This window comes from Rhinoderma darwinii, unplaced genomic scaffold, assembly GCF_050947455.1.
Source record: "Rhinoderma darwinii isolate aRhiDar2 unplaced genomic scaffold, aRhiDar2.hap1 Scaffold_3463, whole genome shotgun sequence".
NCBI classification, from domain to species: domain Eukaryota; kingdom Metazoa; phylum Chordata; class Amphibia; order Anura; family Rhinodermatidae; genus Rhinoderma; species Rhinoderma darwinii.
The window spans coordinates 11,511-26,484 of NW_027463448.1; the positions used below are offsets into that span (position 1 = coordinate 11,511).

Sequence of the window (14,974 nt, forward strand, 5' to 3'; positions counted from 1 at the left end):
CGGTTCAGGAGTTATTCACAGAAACATGGTTCTGAACATGCTGCCAATTGCTCGCCTGGGAAACATGCAGAGAAGTCCAAGATAGTGTTTTTTAGACTGGCTGCCACGAGCTGAATCGAATGCAGCCAAGAGCGAGCGTCTGTGACTTACGGTTCAGGAGTTATTCACAGAAACATGGTTCTGAACATGCTGCCAATTGCTCGCCTGGGAAACATGCAGAGAAGTCCAAGATAGTGTTTTTTAGACTGGCTGCCACGAGCTGAATCGAATGCAGCCAAGAGCGAGCGTCTAGGACTTACGGTTCAGGAGTTATTCACAGAAACATGGTTCTGAACATGCTGCCAATTGCTCGCCTGGGAAACATGCAGAGAAGTCCAAGATAGTGTTTTTTAGACTGGCTGCCACGAGCTGAATCGAATGCAGCCAAGAGCGAGCGTCTGTGACTTACGGTTCAGGAGTTATTCACAGAAACATGGTTCTGAACATGCTGCCAATTGCTCGCCTGGGAAACATGCAGAGAAGTCCAAGATAGTGTTTTTTAGACTGGCTGCCACGAGCTGAATCGAATGCAGCCAAGAGCGAGCGTCTAGGACTTACGGTTCAGGAGTTATTCACAGAAACATGGTTCTTTTACTGCCAGCCGCGAAAGCGAAAATAACCAAGATCGAGCGTCTAGGATTTACTTGTCAATAACTCGCCTGGGAAACATCCAGAGAAGTCAAACACAGTGCTCCTATACTAATTGCCAGGCGCTGAGACGAATGCCGCCAAGATCGAGCGTCTAGGACTTACGGTTAAGGAATTAGCCTCAGAAACATGGTTCTGAACATGCTGCCAATTGCTCGCCTGGGAAACATGCAGAGAAGTCCAAGATAGTGTTTTTTAGACTGGCTGCCACGTGCTGAATCGAATGCAGCCAAGAGCGAGCGTCTAGGACTTACGGTTCAGGAGTTATTCACAGAAACATGGTTCTGAACATGCTGCCAATTGCTCGCCTGGGAAACATGCAGAGAAGTCCAAGATAGTGTTTTTTAGACTGGCTGCCACGAGCTGAATCGAATGCAGCCAAGAGCGAGCGTCTGTGACTTACGGTTCAGGAGTTATTCACAGAAACATGGTTCTGAACATGCTGCCAATTGCTCGCCTGGGAAACATGCAGAGAAGTCCAAGATAGTGTTTTTTAGACTGGCTGCCACGAGCTGAATCGAATGCAGCCAAGAGCGAGCGTCTAGGACTTACGGTTCAGGAGTTATTCACAGAAACATGGTTCTGAACATGCTGCCAATTGCTCGCCTGGGAAACATGCAGAGAAGTCCAAGATAGTGTTTTTTAGACTGGCTGCCACGAGCTGAATCGAATGCACCCAAGAGCGAGCGTCTGTGACTTACGGTTCAAGAGTTATTCACAGAAACATGGTTCTTACAGCAGTATCGGGCAGGCTCGGGCAACACGCGGCCCGTTCGGGTTATCGCTTCTCGGCCTTTTGGCTAAGATCAAGTGTAGTATCTGTTCTTATCAGTTTAATATCTGATACGTCCCCTATCTGGGGACCATATATTAAATGGATTTTTAGAACAGGGAGATGGAAATAGAGCTTGCTCTGTCCACTCCACGCATTGACCTGGTATTGCAGTATTTCCAGGACCGGTGCACCCTTTCCTTATGTGTTGACTAAAATCAGATTCCAAAAGTGTTTTTTGTGTTTGCCATTGTTTCTGTCTTTCTGAAGGGATCTCCCCTTTTAATCCCATTATTTCAACACCTGTTGGACAATGCATGAGTGATAATGAGCTAATTGATTAAATGCAATTAATGAATACATTGCCACCTCTTGTTTTGTGTCGTCTGTGTGTCTGTGTTTCCGGCATTTCACATTGGAACAGCTCATTCACCTTCCTTGTCTTCTCTCCGCCCTCCCTTTTAGGTAAGTTAAAGAGCTGCACCTGAGCCAGCCACTGATTGATGCAGCACCACAGTCAAATAGTGGAGTGGAGTAGGGGAACAGCAAACAGCCATTAAAGCCGCCCGCCCGCCCGCCCGCCCGCCACAATGGACCTACCTGTGTACACTAGATGGATGTGATGGAATGTACTGTCGTCCCTACATTTCAAGAAGGAGTAAGAATTGCAGTTGCAACAAAGCCTTGCTTGCCTACAAAGAGAGCAGCAATTTGGATTTGTTACTATGTTACCTAGAAAAATAACAAACTGTGCAAGGATGGAGGTTGTAGGAGCAAGGAGAAGTTGTCTGTAAAGTTGGTGGATGCTTATTTTCCATTTTGCAGTCCCTTGTCTCCCTCTTGTGGCCTCCTGGAGGCAACTAGCTGTGCAAAAAAAGACAGCCTGGCGGCCGGCTGTTGCAGTGTTGCCCTCTCAGGCAACACTGAGTGACTGACTGAGCCGCACCGTCTTATATAAAGTTCAGACGGAACTTTGCACGTGTCATAGTGGAGCCCTGAGGAGCCAGAGCCAGCTTTCTGACATCATAATGGGGCCTCAGAGATAAAAGCCTGGGCCCAGGCAGTGTTGGTCAGTGCTGCTCAGCAGGCAGCACTGGACTGGACTGGATTACAGCTGATACAAGGTGTGAAGGAACAAAGGGTGGCTGTGGGCATGCACTTGCTGCCGCTGCCAGTGTTTATCTGCATGGCAGCAGGGCATTTGGGCGTTGCCAGGAAGGCGTTTTTATGTAGATTCCTCCTCTTTCAGCACTGCATTGTGGTGCAAGCAAAAGAAGCAAATCCTGTCTGGCTTCTTCTCCGGCCTTTATTCACCTCCCGTGTAGCTGTGAGTGTGTGAGCCTGCAGGGCCCCATGGAAATGCCTAGAAGTAGGCTGAATCGCTGCAAGGGCTGAACAGCAGTATCGGGCAGGCTCGGGCAACGCGCGGCCCGTTCGGGTTATCGCTTCTCGGCCTTCTGGCTGAGATCAAGTGTAGTGCTGGTTACTTGTAGTCAGTGCTGCCTGGTCTTGGTTAGGAGGTGCTCAGGTACCCTCTCTCTCGGCCTCGGGGGATCGTCCAGGTTCGCCTGGACTTCACCCCCGTGCTGCTATTTGGGAGAGAGGCTTAGTCCTGAGCAACGGGTTGCGATCCATATACCCCCGTGTAGGTTTCGACCGAAAAGGGGAGTTGCGCCCAAAGTTGCGCCTACTAAGGAGTAGCGTAACGATCCCAAAAAAACCTTACTCACCATGGACGAGGATCCATGTGAGATACCGGCTTATGCCCGGATTAAAAACACAATTCGTGTAGTGCTATCGGAGGAGAAGGCGACGACCTGCGGCTTAAAATTCGTGGTGGAGACCGTACTTGTTGGTATCTTCAACATCCAGAAGCGAGAAATTTTGGCGGTGCAGGATTACCCAAGAAGGAGGACATACGACGTTACTTTCATACAGAATGGAGTATTCCGAGATCTGCTGGCGGCTTATACGGTAAAAAATGAGCCGAGACTGGACGGTGTTGATTTTTATGAGCACGTTATGGACATCACTAAAATTATAGTTATAAAGATGTACTGCCCTTTTGCCGACTTAAAAGAAGTGATGTCCTTTTTATTCCCTTATTTTAAAACTGTGAAATGTATTGGCAAAGTCATGAATGAGGTTGGTGTATGGACCTCAAAGTGGAGATTCAATGTAACATGTTATAAAGATGCCAATTTTACAGGAGGGATAATGTTGCCGCCAGCACGTTTTAAAATAGGTGATATGGCCGGAGACTTTTATTTTTCAGGGATGCCTCCATTCTGTAGGAAGTGCCAAAAGTACGGTCACACCAAGGAGTCTTGTGACAGCACCTGTAGGAACTGCGGCAGCTCTGAGCACGAGACCAAAACTTGCCCTCTGGGGAAAAGGTGCCGTTTTTGCAGCCGAGTTGGTCACCTCTATGCTACTTGTCCCCACAGATCTAAGGAGTTGGAACAACCTGAGGACCGGCCAAGGCGTCCCGAGCGGCCCGCAGGCCAGATCACCCCCGTACAAAGAGAGGAACCCCAAGGAGGTGAGCAAGACGAAATGGATACCTCCAGCAGACCCCCCCAAACAGGTGACCCTAAAGAGCAGAGGCGACAAAAACGCAGAGCCAGTGATCAGCGGACGAAAGAGCCCCCCCAGGAGACTGGGGCGCAGGATAGTTCGGATGAAGCTGATCCTACTGGCCTGCAAGAGATGCTGGGTCAGCCTGTACCTGAGGCAGAGGTCCCGGGCGGAGCGGCAGCGCTCACTAAGAGACGTAGGGCGTACTCGGAGGTGGCAGCGGGGGTGCCGATGGGAGTACCTGCCAGGTTGAAGGCAGGGAAACCAGTTGACGTGCCCCCGGAAGCGACAACTGAAGGTCCCCCCCCTTCCAGACAGTTGGGGGATATAGGGACAGCTGCCTCCGAGGTAAGCGTGGTCCCTGAGACGTCCAGAAGCGCGATTCCTGCCCCTATAGAAGGGGAGGACGCTGCCAAAGATTGCAGAATCTTACCCGTTGAGTCCGTCTGGGACCCATTTTCAAGAAGCGCCTTAGGTATGGGGGGTCAGCTGAGTGACGGGTCTTCCTCTCAAACCTCATCGATGCGTACATTTGACTCGAGGAAATATGATGATGAGAGCTCGAGTGGGGTGTCTGGCGACGCGGAGGACTGCTGAGGCCTCCTCGGGTAAGATAAAAATAGACTGTCTCTCTCCCTTTTCCTCATGGCTGAGTTATGTGGTCTTTCCCTTAATGTAAGAAGCGTGCACTCACAGACAAGAAGAGCTGCCCTTTTCAACTACCTTTCTGTTTTTACCGCCTCAGTGTTTTTCCTACAGGAATGCTGCATTCCTCACCGCATGAATTATAAAAAATATGAGGAAGACTGGAGACTCGGACCTTCAGTGTGGTCCGGGTCCAATGAATCAAAAGCCGCAGGTGTCGCCATTTTATTCAAAGGGAACGTTTTAATTGATAATTTTTATGAAATTTTACCAGGCAGAATTTTAATGGTCAAAGCTTTTATAAACGGTGTTAGATGGCAGTTTTTAAACTTTTATGGTTCTACAGACAAAAAAGAAAGAGCAAAAATGCTAGAAATTTTACCCCTTTTTATCAATGATTCAGAACCACTTATTTTAGCTGGTGATTTTAATTGTATTTTAAAGGGGGAACGCCGGTTCTCTAATTCAGTAAGTCGAAACTATGATAAAACCCCGTCTATTTTAAAAGATATTACAGTGGATTTTAAACTTACTGATGTTTTTAAAAAATGCAATAGGGATCTACCGGAAGAGGACGGCGTCACCTGGAGCAATGTAAACTGCAGCTCCAGGATTGATTTTATTTTTTGCTCTTATCAAATACTGCCTTTTAAATGTGATCTTAATTCTAACGTGTTTTCTGACCATAAACTTTTATATTTTAAAGTTAATTTGAACGATCAAAGGAGAACTCCGAAGAAAGCCTGGAAATTAAACGTATCCCTTTTAGAGGATCCGCAAATTTTATCCGATTTTATCACCTTTTATAAGGGCTGCAGACGGGTAAGACATCCCAATATGCTAATTGTTTCCTGGTGGGAAAAAATGAAAATAAAGATAAGAGATTTTTTTATTAAAGCTGGGATGAAGAAAGCAAAAGAAAAATCTGAATTTTATGCTAATTTAAATACCCGTCTGCAGACCCAATACAAGTTCAGAGAACAGGGTATGCAGGTGGAGAAAGAGATCACCGAAATTAAAAAATAAATCTCCCAGTGCCTGGAGCAGAGGGGAAAAGAGATAATCTTTCGCTCTAAGGTGAAACATCTTGAAGAAAACGAGACCTGCTCCAGGTACTTCTTCAAGAAAATAAATGATAAGCATACCCTGTTAAATGAGATAGATGGGGAAACAAATACCCAAAACATTTTAAAAAAGGTGCACGGTTTTTATGCGGATCTTTTTAATACAAAACATGTTGATGTTGATTTTATGAACGACTCATTGAAGGAGGTGGATGCTGTTTTAAATCCTGCTTCCCAAGTGTTTTTATTACAGGATATTACGGAACAGGAGATTTTAGAAACTACAAAGAGTTTTAAAACAGGTAAAGTCCCTGGTCCTGATGGTATACCCATAGAATTTTATGTCATATTTTATGGTATTTTAAAAGAGGATCTCCACCCTCTTTTTACCCAAGTTTTTAGAACAAAAGCCCTCCCGGGGTCCTGGAAGAAAGGCGAGGTGTCCCTGCTTTACAAAAAGGGGGACAAAACAGACATTAGAAATTGGAGGCCTATCACTTTACTAAACTGTGACTATAAAATAATGGCAAAGATATGTGCGAACAGATTAAAAGCAGTGATAGGCCAGATCATACACTCCAATCAGGTCTGTGGGATACCCGGGAGGAGTATATGGGATAATTTAAACCTTTTAAAAGATGTGATCAGTGACACGAAAGAGAGAGGAGGTAAAATGGCAATTTTATCTATAGATTTCGAGAAAGCCTTCGATAGAGTGTCACATTTTTATCTTTTTAAGGTTTTAGAAAAGATGGGTATACCGGAAGGTTTTTTACAGTCTCTGAAGGCCTTTTATGAAAATTGTACTAGCAAAATTTTAGTAAAGGGTTTTAAGACACAGGATGTCCTTTTAAATTCCGGAGTGAAGCAGGGGTGTCCCTTGTCCCCACTACTTTTTATTTGTGCGATCGAGCCTCTACTCTGCAGGTTAAGAAAGGATAAGCAGATAAGAGGAGTCCCCCTGCCGGGCGGGGGGGGACTAGAGGCTAAAGTGGTGGGGTACATGGACGATGTCGCGGTCCTTTGCAGGGACACCCTGTCATTACAGAAATCTTTTAAACAGATTTACCAATTCTGTTGCTCCTCCGGTTTTTTAGTAAATTTTAATAAAAGTAACATCTTAAATATCGGCAAAATGGTTTTAATGGACATTCCAGTCCCTGTGTCAGAGTCTGTACAAATTTTAGGAGTCTCCTTCAATGAGTCAAATAATGGTTTTACCAGTTGGGACTTGGTGGCACAAAAAGTCAATCAGAAAATTTGCATGTGGAACATGAGACAGTTAACAATGGAGGGAAAGGTTTTAATTACAAAAATGGTGATTTTACCTATTTTATTGTATATAAGTATGGTTTTCCCTCCCCCTGAGATTTTATTGAAAAAAATAATTAAAGCATGTTTCACATTTTTAGGGAACTCCAGGATGGAAAAGCTCAGGAGAGAGAAGGTAATATTACCCAAACCAATGGGGGGGAAAGATTTCCCCGATATAAAAGCATTCCTTTTAATAAAATTTTTTACTTTATGTCTTAATGCAGTTTTTAAGGAACATTACTGGTCATATTTTATACGTTTTAACACAGGTTATTTTATGAGGAGGAACGGTTGGTTCTCCACGGTTTTAAGCTCCCCGTATGCTTTTAACCTTTCTGGCCAGTATAAGATTTTAGAAAAAATTGTAAACCTTTTTAACTTAAAAGACAAAAATATTAACGAAGTAAAAAATAGTAAAGGAATTTTAAAAAAGATAAAAGAAAATGTTTTAGTAGCTCCCATCAGTAATTTTAATGAACAAAAATGCAAAGAAATATGGAAGATGGTGAGCGCTAAATATCTTTTTAACCCACAGAAAGATCTGGCCTGGAGCTGTGCCCACGATTGTCTTCCATGCCGGGCATTCCAGCATCGAAGGGGACTGACCAACTCGGCTGCGTGTCCAAGGGGAGGATGTAGAGATGACGAGACAGTCTACCACCTATTCTGGGAATGTTTTTACGCGCAATTGATATGGACAAGAATCCTCCCCTTGGTACAGAAGATTACAGGACTTCGGAGATACACAAGTGATGGCGTTTTATATGGATGCCTGGAATGCCCAACACAGACTCGAAAAATGATGGCATGGAAGATCACCAACTGCGTAAAAGCAGCTCTGTGGGCGGCCAGAAACATTTTATTATTTAAGCATGAAGTTTTAGCTGTGGAAGATGTTTTAGCCATTTGTCTTAATGAAATGTACAAATATTTTCTTTTAGATAAAAAACTCTCTCCTGTTTTATGTAGAAAATGGTTTTTAAGTGAATGGAGTTCCATAATATGATGCCACCAAGTGCCCTTTTATAAATTGTTTTATATGACAATTTGTATTTATTTGTATTAAACCATGGTTGTAAATTTATGTAAATTTCTTTTGTAAAAACGTATTGATTTTTTTGTAAATCTGTTCAAAATTTTAAATAAACGGTTACCTCCTTTGTTGGGGTAGTCAACACAAAAAAATCTGTTCTTATCAGTTTAATATCTGATACGTCCCCTACCTGGGGACCATATATTAAATGGATTTTTAGAACAGGGAGATGGAAATAGAGCTTGCTCTGTCCACTCCACGCATTGACCTGGTATTGCAGTATTTCCAGGACCGGTGCACCCTTTCCTTATGTGTTGACTAAAATCAGATTCCAAAAGTGTTTTTTGTGTTTGCCATTGTTTCTGTCTTTCTGAAGGGATCTCCCCTTTTAATCCCATTATTTCAACACCTGTTGGACAATGCATGAGTGATAATGAGCTAATTGATTAAATGCAATTAATGAATACATTGCCACCTCTTGTTTTGTGTCGTCTGTGTGTCTGTGTTTCCGGCATTTCACATTGGAACAGCTCATTCACCTTCCTTGTCTTCTCTCCGCCCTCCCTTTTAGGTAAGTTAAAGAGCTGCACCTGAGCCAGCCACTGATTGATGCAGCACCACAGTCAAATAGTGGAGTGGAGTAGGGGAACAGCAAACAGCCATTAAAGCCGCCCGCCCGCCCGCCCGCCCGCCACAATGGACCTACCTGTGTACACTAGATGGATGTGATGGAATGTACTGTCGTCCCTACATTTCAAGAAGGAGTAAGAATTGCAGTTGCAACAAAGCCTTGCTTGCCTACAAAGAGAGCAGCAATTTGGATTTGTTACTATGTTACCTAGAAGAATAACAAACTGTGCAAGGATGGAGGTTGTAGGAGCAAGGAGAAGTTGTCTGTAAAGTTGGTGGATGCTTATTTTCCATTTTGCAGTCCCTTGTCTCCCTCTTGTGGCCTCCTGGAGGCAACTAGCTGTGCAAAAAAAGACAGCCTGGCGGCCGGCTGTTGCAGTGTTGCCCTCTCAGGCAACACTGAGTGACTGACTGAGCCGCACCGTCTTATATAAAGTTCAGACGGAACTTTGCACGTGTCATAGTGGAGCCCTGAGGAGCCAGAGCCAGCTTTCTGACATCATAATGGGGCCTCAGAGATAAAAGCCTGGGCCCAGGCAGTGTTGGTCAGTGCTGCTCAGCAGGCAGCACTGGACTGGACTGGATTACAGCTGATACAAGGTGTGAAGGAACAAGGGGTGGCTGTGGGCATGCACTTGCTGCCGCTGCCAGTGTTTATCTGCATGGCAGCAGGGCATTTGGGCGTTGCCAGGAAGGCGTTTTTATGTAGATTCCTCCTCTTTCAGCACTGCATTGTGGTGCAAGCAAAAGAAGCAAATCCTGTCTGGCTTCCTCTCCGGCCTTTATTCACCTCCCGTGTAGCTGTGAGTGTGTGAGCCTGCAGGGCCCCATGGAATTGCCTAGAAGTAGGCTGAATCGCTGCAAGGGCTGAACAGCAGTATCGGGCAGGCTCGGGCAACACGCGGCCCGTTCGGGTTATCGCTTCTCGGCCTTTTGGCTAAGACCAAGTGTATTTATACAGGAGGTTTTTGGTCAGAAGGTGCTCAGGTACCCTCTCTCTCGGCCTCGGGGGATCGTCCAGGTTCGCCTGGACTTCACCCCCGTGCTGCTATTTGGGAGAGAGGCTTAGTCCTGAGCAACGAGTTGCGATCCCCCCCAGCCCCTTGGTCTCCGTAAGACAAGGGGCGCAGCGAAAGCTGTGCGGTTCGACCTGGCCACGCTAATGGCAGGCGAACCCGATGCGGTGCCGGTGTACGCCCGGCTTAAGAATTCTGCACGATTTATCGTGGCAGAGGGTGGAGGCGGTCCCCGTGGTATTAAATTTTTAGTCCACGCCATTTTGGAAGATCTGCTGGCGGTCCACAAGAACGAGCTCTTGGCTATCCAGGACTACCCGAAGCGAGGAATCTACGATGTCACCTTCATGGGAGAAGGAATACTCCGTGATGCTATGGACCGAGCTGAGAGGAAACAAGGTGAACTCGTAGCAGCGGGAGTCAAGGTAGTAGAGCATGAATTTGAAATAACCAAACTCGTGGTGATTAAAATGTATTCCCCATATGTGAGAGATATGGAAGTGGCAGCATTTCTAGCTGCCTACTTCAAAAATGTCAAACTCCTGGGGAAAGTGATGAACGAGTGTGGAGTGTGGACCGCCAAATGGAAGTTTTTAGTTACGCTGATTAAGGACCCCTCCACCCAAGAAACGAGATTACCACCGGCTCGTTTTAAAATTGGAAATGTGAATGGCGACCTCTACTTCTCAGGGATGCCAAACTTCTGCAGGGCTTGTGGTACCTATGGACATACCAGTTTTAACTGCGATGTCACCTGCAGAAACTGTGGAAGCAAAGAGCACAATATAAGGGAGTGCACAGAAGAAAAAAAATGCAACTTTTGTCAAAAAACTGGTCACTTGTATTTTTCTTGTCCTCATAGGTACCGAAGCGGAGAAGAAGAGCAACCCGGGGCGCCCCCACGTGCTCCACCAGCGGACCAGCCCCGCCCTCAGGGAGAGGAACAAGCCAGTGCTGCAAAGGAGCAGCGGGGTACCTGGGCTTCAAGGGTACGGTCTGTTGGAGCCAAAGCAGGTACCTCACAGCCAACAGCCTCAGAGGAGAGAAGGGAGTCCAGTGCGAAGGAAAAACGCCAAGCCAAACGTAAGGCTGAGAAGGGGCAGGCCAGTGAGATAACTGAGGCATCCCAGAGTGCTGGTTGCTCAGTGGATGCCGGGCCTGCTCCCAATCCTGGGTCTCTAGATACGGAGTCTGAAGAGGAAGGTTGGCTGAAAGTGGGTCCCCGTAAAAAGGGTAAACAGGAGCGTGCCGGTAGGGGGGTGACAGGGGAGGAGCAAATGGATACGTCCGTAAAGCAAAGTGAGGCTCCTCCTAGGACCGCCCCCTCGTCGTTACTGGTGAGGAGGGTGGGCACTGTTCCCCCCGAGCCAACCGACACCCCGCCATGTGCGCAACCTCCCCCTCTAGAACGGCCTGCACGGCCTCAGGGGGGAGCGGCGGGGCCCTTGGGGGACCCACCCGATACAGACCTATATGGTCAGCCGTTAGAGACCCAGGTAAGGCTGTGTGAATCTGGACTCCCTGTATACGAGATGAGGGCTGTTGGCTCGACGCTCACGGAACGTAGTTCCTCTCCTGAATCATCCCCTTTCTCGCTAGAGTCAGACGAGGGCGGGGAGATGAGTTCAAGCGAGATTTCTGGTATTGCTGGTGGAGGCCAAGTCTGATTTTAAGTAACACGATTATTTATTTTTTAAAATCAAGACTAACACAATTAAAACTCCACGATGTCTGAAATAAAGGGGATCTCCCTCAACGTGAGGGGCGCCAAGTCCAAAGTCAGAAGGGTTGCTCTCTTCAGTTTTTTATCTGGCCTGGCAGCCTCTGTTTTTTTCCTGCAGGAGTGCGGCATTCCCCATGCAATGAAGTACCATAAATACAAAGAGGATTGGAAGTATGGTCCATCAGTCTGGTCTGGATCTAACGAGTCCAGATCAGCAGGGGTCGCCATTCTTTTTAAGGGAAACGTTTTTATTGATTTTATTCAAGAGATTCTTCCAGGACGTATTTTATTGGTTAAAGCTTTTATTGACGGCGTAAAATGGCAGTTTTTAAATTTTTACGGCTCACCTGACAAAAAGGAGAGAGCAGAGATGCTAGAAATGTTACCTCTTTTTATTAATACAACTGAGCCTTTTATCCTCGCAGGTGATTTTAACTGTATCCTGAGGGGGGAACGCCGGCTTACCAGTACTACAAGTAGGAATTACGATAAGACCTCTGGACTGCTCAAAGATATTGTAAATGATTTTAAATTAACAGATTTGTACAAAGAATGTAATAGGAGCAGCCCAGAGGAAGCCGGCGTTACCTGGAGCAACGCCACCTGTAGCTCCAGGATAGATTTTATTTTTTGTAATGAGAATGTACTGCCTTTTAATTGTGAAGTTTTAACTAATGTTTTCTCAGATCACAAGCTTTTATCATTTTATGTAAAGCGTGATTTTAATAAACCGGTGTGTAAGAAGTCCTGGAAGTTAAATGTTTCCCTTTTAGATGATCCACAGGTTTTTACTGATTTTATTGAATTTTACCAAAAATGCAGGCGGGGGAGAGACATGCGTACTCCCATCAGTGCATGGTGGGAGAAAATGAAAAAAAGAATAAAGGAATTTTTTATTAAAAAGAGCGTGGCGAAAGCCAGAGAAAAACATGCTTTTTTTAAAATTCTCAGCACCCGTCTGCAGACCCTGTACAAGATGAGAGATAATGAAATTGACGTTAAAACTGACATCACTAATTTAAAAAAAGAAATAGCTCAGTGCCTGGAGCAGAAAGGCAAAGAAATCATTTTTCGTTCCAAAATTCAGCATGTGGAGGAGAATGAGACCTGCTCCAGGTACTTTTTAAAAAAAATTAACAATAAAAAGGCTATTATTAAAAATATTGAAGGTGTGTCAGATGTACAGGGTATTTTAAGTAAAGTTCATGAGTTTTATGCTGACCTTTTTAGTGTTAAAACTGTGGATCATAATTTTATGCGTGACTCACTGAAGGAGATTACTACTGTTTTAGACCCTGTCTCCCAGAATTTTTTATTACAGGAGCTGACGGAGCAGGAGGTTTTAGAAACGGTAAAGAGTTTTAAAGCCGGAAAAGTTCCCGGACCGGACGGTATACCCAGTGAGTTTTATGTCAAATTTTATGACATTTTAAAAGAGGATCTTTTTAGCCTTTTTTATGAAGTTTTTAATTCCAAGATGCTGCCTAAGTCCTGGCGGAAGGGTGAGGTCTCCCTGCTACATAAGAAAGGTGACATCGCAGTTTTGAAGAACTGGAGACCAATAACCCTTCTGAATAGCGACTATAAAATAATGGCAAAAGTGTGCGCAAATAGATTAAAAGCCATAATACCCCACATTGTACACTCTAACCAGGTGTGTGGGGTGCCAGGCCGCAGCATCTGGGATAATCTTAACCTGGTAAAAGATGTGATTGAGGACACGAGGTCTAGAAGAGGTAAATTAGCCATTTTATCTATAGACTTCGAGAAGGCGTTCGACCGTGTCTCTCATTTTTATCTTTTTAAGGTTTTAGAGCGTATGGGTATACCTGAAGGATTTTTATTATCACTTAAAGCCTTTTATAAAGATTGCACAAGCAAAATTTTAGTGAATGGTTTTAAGACACAGGACGTGATTTTAAACTCAGGGGTGAAGCAGGGGTGTCCCTTGTCCCCACTGCTTTTTATTTGCGCATTAGAGCCTCTACTGTGTACAATTCGCCGCGATAAGTTAATACGTGGAGTCCCCCTGCCCGGGGGTGGCGGCGTAGAGGCTAAAGCAGTGGGGTACATGGACGATGTAGCGGTTTTTTGCAGGGACACCCTGTCGCTTCAGAGAACCCTCAGACAAATTGAGTTTTATTGCTGTGCTTCCGGTTTTAAGGTGAACTTCGACAAAAGTAATATTTTAAATATAGGAAGCATGGCTTTTAGAGACATACCCGTCCCTGTGTCAGATAATATTACGATTTTAGGTGTCTCCTTCAGTGAGTGCGATAATGGTTTTATCAGTTGGGACATGGTGGCGCAGAAGGTAAATCAAAAAATATGTATGTGGAACATGAGAAAACTTACCATGGAGGGAAAAGTTTTAATTATTAAAATGGTCATTTTACCCCTGCTTTTATATCTCAGTATGGTTTTCCCTCCCCCCACGGTTTTATTGCAAAAAATTACTAAAGCATGTTTTACCTTCTTTTGGAGTTCCAGAATGGAGAAACTTAAAAGAGAGATTGTGATGAAATCCAAACCGAAGGGTGGCAAAGATTTTCCGAATTTTAACAGGTTTCTTTTAATCAAGTTCTTCAGTTTCTGTTTTAATTCCCTTTTTAAAGAACATTATTGGTCCTATTTTTTACGTTTTAATACAGGGTTTTTAATGCGAAGGTTTGGGTGGTTCAACATTGTTTTATCCTCACCTTACGCTTTTAAACTCTCAATAAACTATGTGATTTTAGAAAAGATAGTGACCTTATTCAACCTGAAGGGAAAAAATGTAAATGAGCTGAAAAATAGTAAAAAATTAATTAAAGACCTAAGAGAAAGTGAGACGGTCAGCAGGATTGAGAATTTTAATGAGGAACGAAGTGCTTTTATCTTCAAAATTATTAATGTGTTTTATCTTTTTAATACACAGATGGACCTGGCCTGGAGCTGCATTCATCAATGTCTTCCATGCCGGGCATTCCAATACAGAAGGAGGCTCGCGAGGTCTGCCGTCTGCCCGAGGGAAGGCTGCCAGGCCGAGGAAACGATTCGACACATTTTTTGGACGTGTGATTTTGCGAAGGAATTTTGGAAAAAAATATTCCCTCTTTTGGCAAAGATGGCAGACCTGAAAGACTTGAATTATGAAGATATTTTATATGGACTATTTGGATGCCCAACCGCGAGCCAAAAGATAATAGCGTGGAAGACGATGAATTGCGCCAAAGAAGCTCTATGGAAGGCCAGGAACATCCTGATTTTTAAGCACGATGTTTTATCTACTGATGATGTTTTAGGTCTTTGTTTTAGCGAAATGTACATTTATTATTTATTAGACAAAAAAAGAAATGCCACCCTTCTTAATAAATGGTTTGTGAAAGAATGGAACTCCAACATATAAAGATTTGCCACCATGTCCCTTTTATGTAATGTAATGCAATGAAATATTGATTTTATTGTTATTCATTTGTACAAAAGTTGGTTTTATTGTAAACTGTATTTTTTATCATGAAATAAATCATTGAC

The 14,974-nt window shown here is 44.4% G+C and overlaps 2 non-coding genes across 2 annotated transcripts; both read left to right on the forward strand.

Annotated features, from left to right (window-relative positions):
* The first annotated feature begins 1,467 nt into the window (after positions 1–1,467).
* Positions 1,468–1,658, forward strand: LOC142707516 (U2 spliceosomal RNA). The gene has a single exon (XR_012868486.1). It is a non-coding gene; the product is annotated as a U2 spliceosomal RNA (small nuclear RNA).
* Positions 1,659–8,213: 6,555 nt separating this feature from the next.
* On the forward strand, positions 8,214–8,397 carry LOC142707525 (U2 spliceosomal RNA). The gene has a single exon (XR_012868492.1). It is a non-coding gene; the product is annotated as a U2 spliceosomal RNA (small nuclear RNA).
* Positions 8,398–14,974: the final 6,577 nt, after the last annotated feature.